The sequence below is a fragment of the Notechis scutatus genome, chromosome 4 (genome assembly GCF_049901735.1).
Source record: "Notechis scutatus isolate UNSWTSFEM ecotype Mainland chromosome 4, rNotScu1.2, whole genome shotgun sequence".
Taxonomy (NCBI): Eukaryota; Metazoa; Chordata; class Lepidosauria; order Squamata; family Elapidae; genus Notechis; species Notechis scutatus.
The window spans coordinates 29,844,885-29,852,304 of record NC_142012.1 but is presented as its reverse complement, the minus strand read 5'-3'; the positions used below and the strand labels follow the sequence as shown (position 1 = coordinate 29,852,304).

Here is a 7,420-nt window from a genome sequence, read left to right as displayed (position 1 = left end):
CAGGTGCACTGGCAGGGGCAGATGAGCTGATCTTGGTGAGTAGGTGAGCCAGTGACCAGATAGGGCACCAGATGCATGGCAGAGAAGCAGATGAGCTGATCCAGGCAAATGGGTGAGCCAATGACCAGAAGGTTTGCCAGGCACATCAGCAGATGGCAGAGATAAGTTGATGTAGGTCCAGGAGAATGCTTGAGCCAGTGACCAGAGGCACTGGCAGACAACAAAGACTAAATGATCTAGGTGAGTTTTTGAGCCAATGATGACGGGGAGTCCAGACTCACCAGAAGAAAACGGAGATGAGCTGACCTAGATAAGTTCTCGAGCCAATGACCAGAAGGGTCACCAAATGGACAGTGAAGATGATATGTATGAGTGGACTAGTGACCAGAGAGGATACCAGACACATGGGAGGCAGTGGAGGTGAGCTGATCCAGGTGAGTGGTTGAGCCAATGATCAGAGGGTGCTCCAGATGCACCAGAAAACAGTGGAGATGAACTGAGCTAGGTAAGTGCTCAAGCCAGTAACCAGAGGGGGCGTCAGATGCACCGGGAGATGGCGAAGACAAGTGGGGAAATTATCTTGTGACTATATGCACATTTCTACCCACATGTGGTGGAATGAAGATACAGCCTAATTTTCACTAGTTGTATCACTGTACAAAGGGTGAAGCTTCTGGAAGAAAACAGAAACCTCATCCCAAATATTCAGGTCTGTTCACATGAGGTCGATTTACCAGATACTTTACAGGGTGTTCTCATGCCATATTGAAAGTGGAGGTTTGTCACATAGACACATGTTGGTCAGCGATACACATTATTCAAGTATCTTGCCTTATTAATAACGACGGAATATCAATGCTGAAAAAAGTCACAAAAAAACTTTTCCTGGCGGTTTGGTGAGCAGAGTCGTCTGAAACTGGATCGCTTTCTTCAAGGGAAGCTCTCTTTCTTCTTCCCCAGAAAAGGAAATTAAATAATTTCAGAGAACCCTTTCATTGGCCAAAGTATTCCAGTTTTACTGGCTCAATGCTGATATAAAATTGCATAAGTTCTTCACTAGCTCAAATGTCAGTAATGTAATATGCCACAGTATTGGTTTCTGGCCAAATTCTGACAAGTAATATTTATAAAGAAAAGCATGGCTCCTCATCTTATGTATTTAACTTCTTAACTGTTTTTAATCAAAAACCAGATTGAAGTCATACAATATCAAATTAGAGTTAGAGTTATGAATAGCTGCCATGCAATCATAAATGAGACAATATTGCCAATTTTTTTGGAGGTTGCTGCTGTTTTTGATTATTTCCATCTTGCCTTCTGTAGCATTGTGGGCACAGTGTCAACTGTGGAAGAGAGATACTTCAAGAAAAATGATGTGCCAAATTTCTATAGAAACCTTTAATATCCTTTAATATCTCTGTTCTTTTTCAGAATGTTTGTTTGAGGACAGTATAATTTATTATTGGATTGCTGATTCAACAACTCTCCAGACTGGATATTATCCAGTATCAAGTCTTTGCTGTTTAGCTGGTTTATATCTCTCTCTCCCTACTCAACTTTTCTGGTTAGAGTAAGGTATTCTTTTAATTCTGTTGGGGCTTCTGGAGATATTTTTTTTCTTTGGATTCAATAACTGTGTTCACATATGTTCACAAGTCAAGGAGAAGATATATGCAGAAAGGAAAGGATATAAAGTCTTCCTCCTTCATTCCTTATGTTTCCTCTGTATATCAAAGGCATTATTAGCTTATAAGATAGCCATAATATATACTAAGTAATTTATATGTAAAATTAGCTCAGTATTCTTCCTTCTAGCAGTATGAATTATACCCTGTGCAGTATAAGAGACTAAACAAAATTTAAAATAGACTTCATAAATTAAAATTGGTTAAACAAATTGGTTAAACAAGACATCTCATTTTGTGTTTTCTCTAGAGTATTGTTGGTAAACCAGCTTTACAATCTCCCTGGACATTATGGAAATAGAAAAGGTACTTCAGAAATTAAAAATGATGAAATATAACAACCAATGTTTCAAGATATGAAAACTGGATAACTATATGTATTATTGATTGCAGCTTCAAAACAGGCTTGATTTAATGAGCTTTGAATATTAGCAACATCCAGACAACCAAGTAAAGTAAGTTTCATTCCAAAGAAGATGAGTTCAATTACTTGATTTCACCCCATGAGACTTGATGATTGAATTAATAAATGGAGGAAGAGGAGGTCGTAGTGGAGGAGGACGAGGACGAGGAAGAAGAAGAGAAGGGGAAAAAAGCATCTCCAACACGGTCAGTCAAGTCAACACTGCCAATTTTACCTATAAAAACTATTTCTGCTGTTTCTTACAGGCAAGACTGTCCCCCTCTGCTCCTCACCCAGCCTTAGTGCCCCAAGTAATCACCATAAGCTAACTTGTTCTGAGATGATGTTAAAGTGCACATTTTAATTAAAATATGAAAACGAATAAAGTTAATTGAGCCATTATTTGGCAAAAGAAGAAAGCCTTAGGAGCATATAAGAAAATATCAGAGAAATATACATTAATTCAATCTGAAAAACCAAGACTCTTACTTGTTCGATTTAAACACCTTTTTAAGAAAACATGCTGAAACTGCCCAATCTAATTTGGAAGGAAAACATTCACCCTCAAATGTCCTTCCATTCCTTACATGAAGTCTCTTCCCCACCCACCCCGTATACAGTACAGAATTCTGTGGTTTACAATTCCTGAGATTTGCAGCACAGTTACGTATCTCTTATTTGGTAACTTATGCAACATATCAGAGAGAGGTAACAGCATCACAGGATTAGTTCCCTAATTGTTAACCAACAGTGGACCCTAAGAAAGTGCTCCCTTAACAGATAATGTTCCTTCTTCATCTAGCACAGGGGTGTCAAACTCAAGGCCTTGGGCCGGAACCGCCCCACAGGGTGCTTAGATCTGGCCCGTGGGACCACCCTGGAAACAGTGAAGGGCTGGCCCGCGGTGCCTCTGCCAGCAAAAACAGAGCTTGAGAGGGTCGCCTATGGCCCTCCTGAGCTCTGTTTTCCCTGGCATAGGGCTGTAGGAGGCTGTCGTAGCCTAAAACGGAACTCAGGAGCCCGTTTTCGCTGGCAGAAAGCTCAGGCCACCACAGGCAGCCCCCCGAGATAAGTGATGTCATGCTGGCCACACCCACCCTCACCATGCCCCCCCACCCGCCTGAGGTGAAACGCAACCCTGAAGCAGCCCTCAGTGAAATCAAGTTTGACACCCCTGATCTAACAATACCAATGCTAGAACCTGCAGCATATTACAGGCAGTAGAGCAGAATTCACACCTGAGCTGTATCCCTATCTACGAGGTCATCCAACCTGATCAGAACAGGGACACCCATATGCTCAGGGACAGTCCTTTACATCAGTGGTCCCCAACCTTTCTGGCTTCATGGATTGACAGCAGCAGCAGGGGAGAGAATGGTTTCACATGTGCAGCCAAGCTCCTGTGTCAATGATGCTTTGCACCCTCTCCTGCTGCTCATGTGGACCGGTTCCTAATAGGCTGTGGACTGGTACCAGTCTGCGGACTGGGGATTGGGGACCCTTATTTTACATAACTACCTGATCTGACTTAAAATAAAAACAATGTCAGACAAGCATTGATTCTGCAGCATAGATACAATTAGAAAAAACAGGGGTCTTCAGATTTTGGTTGAAAATATGTGTTCTCCCCCTTCCCCCTGCAAAAGTAAAAAATAGCTATAATGGTAAGGGACACTGGAAAGTCTTAAAAGTTCATAAGTTTCCACCACTGTTAAAACAGTGCCTATCCTTGTTATAAATTCTTCCTATAGCTTTCCTGGAGAGGATTTATAGAATTTTATACATGCTATATTCCTCTTAAGAGCTAAAATACATTGGATGCAAGAAATGTCATGCAAAAGTTTAGCACATCACAAGCCTCTTAATTTGCAATTAATTTCCAATATACCACAGGCCAAATCTACTTTTTCTTTGTTTTGTCCTCCTCAAAATGCATATCTACATTGATTGGGTGAACCTATGATGTGAGTAAAGAAGGAGGGAATGCAACAAGTAGTGTTATTGATGTTTCCTCTTCCCATTGGGTAGACCAGGCTGAAGCAACATGGGCCAGCCATTTACATTTTCCAGGATGACTCCGTGGGTTGGATCTGACCACATCGGGGGCAGATTCAGCTCACAGGCCTTGAGTTTGACCCTCCTGCCCTAAACTGTGGAGAGACAAATCATCAAGCTTGGGTAAGGGTCCTTTAGAAAGGTAGGTCAATGAGGTATTATGTCCCTTTAGAAATTTAGACTGTGTTTTCTGTGGGGCTGAGATCTGATCTTTTGTACTACATAACACAACAGCATAATGAAAAAAGGCACAGTGTGTAATTCCTGGTATAACAGGATGGGGACCATGTTCCTAGTGAACTGCATTTCAAATTAAATTCTGACAAGAGAGAGGGTGTTTCAGCCAGGGTAATAATTACTGTTTTCTCTCTGTGAGGAGGAAGCTGAACATGGAAACAATGCTGAGTGTTTGCATTCAGTGTTCTGCTTTTTCAGCTTCAGCACTGCAGTTTGATTCTTTTGAGAAAGTGGGGAATGCAGGGCTTCTATTGAACCCATCCTGTTAACAGAGAATAAAGAATAACCCTGAGCATGTGCAGAGTGAATGTTCTACATCGCTAAGTAAACTGAACTATCAGTGACTTCTCATACATATATTTTAATAAGTGTAGATTATCCAGATGCTGCACTAGTGGCTGATTCTTTATTTTACAATCTAGGACAAAAAACAGCTACATTATATAAAAGCTCATATTATCAATCAAAAATTAGATACCCTAATATCATTATTAATCAATCATTTCACTATAGTTTTATTCATTCATAACTGTAACTGTAATCGAAGACTACGAAATAGATGCACAAAATGATTTGTAAACCAACCGGCACACTGTTTGTATACCTATGGAAGAAAGTTTGATGTTTTTATGTTTTGTTTGTTTATGTTTGTTTTTAAAAACCAATAAAATTTACAAAAAAACCCCACCCTCATAAATACTGCATGCAGTGGCAGAAATAGATATTTTACTTAAAAAATGATGTGTCGTAACTGCCATCTGTTTCTTTCCTTTTTGGGAAAAAAACCTACCCCACCTAGATTAAACACAACGCAGTTGCTACTGCATCTCATTAGCACCATTTGAGGCAATTCAGAAGAGGATAAACTATGCCAGTTTAAAGGGTGAGCACTCCTATGTACCTTGTCTGAGGTTTCTTTCTTCTATTTTCCAGGATAAAGTCTTCATTTAAAATAATTATTTTTCATTCATGCCAGGGAGCCAAACTGGCAACAAAAACTTCGCCTCATCATTGTGCAGCCAGGATATGCTGAGCGGATGGCCTGTCACAGGAAAAACTCAGTTTCTGGTAAATGCAGACCCCTGCAGTCAAAGATTTTTAAGATGATTCTTTTTTTTTTTTTTTGGTTCTATATCAGAGTTTTTCAAAGTTGGCAAGTTTAAATGTGTGGATTTAAGATATGTGATTTGCTGGTTGGGGAATTCTGGAAGTTGAAGTCCACACATCTTAAAGTTGCCACCTTTCAAAAAATATTGTTCTACAACATAGTCAAACTGGCAAGGATCCTTATTACTTGATTGGTTTGTAGTGATCCTAGACATCACTTAATTTACAAATGACTTAAACTGTTTTTGCCTGAAGCATAGCTACCATGGGTCTGGAAGAAGGAGCAGGCGATGCTCCTGTATTCTGTGTAGGGCTAATAGAGAATATGAAGAATGACATGATTCCTTTGTCTTAATTTCAAGTGCACAATAGGTTATCCATGTATTACAAAGATATCAAAGAAGATCTGAGCAAATTTCAAAACTGATTTTAATCAGTGTGAAAAGTCCAGGCATCCCATACATATTGTCTTCTGTGTTTTGAATTCCACGGGATAGTTACAATTCAACTTGAAAACTAAACAGTAGCTTCTTTCTCTTCTCTTGCAGCTGTTGGAAATGCAGAAGTGAATAAATCTCAATCTTGACTATGTACTTATTGCAATGCCAAGAACAGAGTGAATGCTTGTTTACTTTCTTAGAATTAGTTACTGACTTTTGGAGAAAGAGGATTCAAAGAGGAGTGGAGTGGAGATGGTATAAATTGTTCTCTGTGAAATGTGCTTTCTATGATATCCCCAAATGGAATTGGTTTATTTGAAGAAAAATGACAGATGTCATAAAAATAAACAAAGAAGCACTTCTTACACACACACACACACACACACACACATCACTCTTTAGTCCAAATGTAATGTACAGACCCCATTCATGTGTGAAGGAAAAGAAGATTTTTTTTTAAACCATGTGATTGCAACTCCCCATTGTTGTAAAGTAACGTTTGCTTGCTCCATATATGGTGGCAGGGACATTCAGCTTTTCCCAGTTTGGAGTGGAAGAATCCTCGCCCAGCTTCTACAGAAAGGATTGGAAAAGCAGAAATAGCGTATCAAATTTCCTTTTGCAGATTTTTTCAACATAAAAGCCCTCATGCTCGTTGGCGGTTTGGGACTTGTAGTTTCCATGCATCCAGACAGTACAGAAATAGATAAGGCCTTTAGGTCTCTTGGTCACTAATTGAATAAAAGGAGTCAGTACAATTGTATGAAAAGGAAAGTAAGAGGTCATTGCCTGAATTTTCCAAATATGTAGGTGGTTCCAGAAGCTCTACTATTCACAGGTACACAGGGTGGTCAAATTCCCCTTCATTAGTCAAGGAGAAGAGAAATACATGATATTACATGGTGAGCACTCCAACCTAGATGAAAATGCATGGGGGGGGGGCTTAAAAAGACCCATTCTATCTCCACAATCCCTCCTGTACCCCTCTATGGCCTGGTTACAGAAATAAAATGTTTCAAAATGTCTTTTTAAGTAATACGAAATAAAGGATAGCTACTTGCCGCTACTGTCTTGTTGCCTGATTAAACAAAGAAATTAAAAGTATGAATTGATTTGATTTCTATCACTAATATAGCATTCAGCAATCTAGTGCAGATTAAGCAACATAAAGATTAAATATTTTTGTTGCGTGTCTTTGTTTAAATAATGAAGTGTAAAGATCCTCACATTTGTGACTTGGCCTCAACTATGATTTTTTTTTTTTCTATGAATGCTTCAGTTAAAGAAATTCCTTTTTGCAGTTAAATGCCTTTCCGGCACTAAAAAAAAAAAAGTGAATAATCATGTTCAGTGTGGCTGCTTGAGACTGATTGATATAAAATGCAAAATATGTACGTATGTGGGAAGACTTAGAAGGAAGAGCTGACTGAAGAGGCAAAGAACAGAGTAAGTGGGGTGTGAGGAAAGAAATCAAGAAGAGAAACTGGCTTCTA

The 7,420-nt window shown here is 39.3% G+C and overlaps 1 long non-coding RNA gene across 1 annotated transcript; it reads left to right on the top strand.

The window, feature by feature from the left end:
- The first annotated feature begins 1,396 nt into the window (after nucleotides 1–1,396).
- LOC113412790 (uncharacterized) lies at nucleotides 1,397–5,439 on the top strand. The gene is made up of 3 exons (XR_015749594.1): nucleotides 1,397–1,570; nucleotides 1,936–1,991; nucleotides 5,357–5,439. It is a non-coding gene; the product is annotated as an uncharacterized LOC113412790 (long non-coding RNA).
- The last annotated feature ends 1,981 nt before the right edge of the window (nucleotides 5,440–7,420 follow it).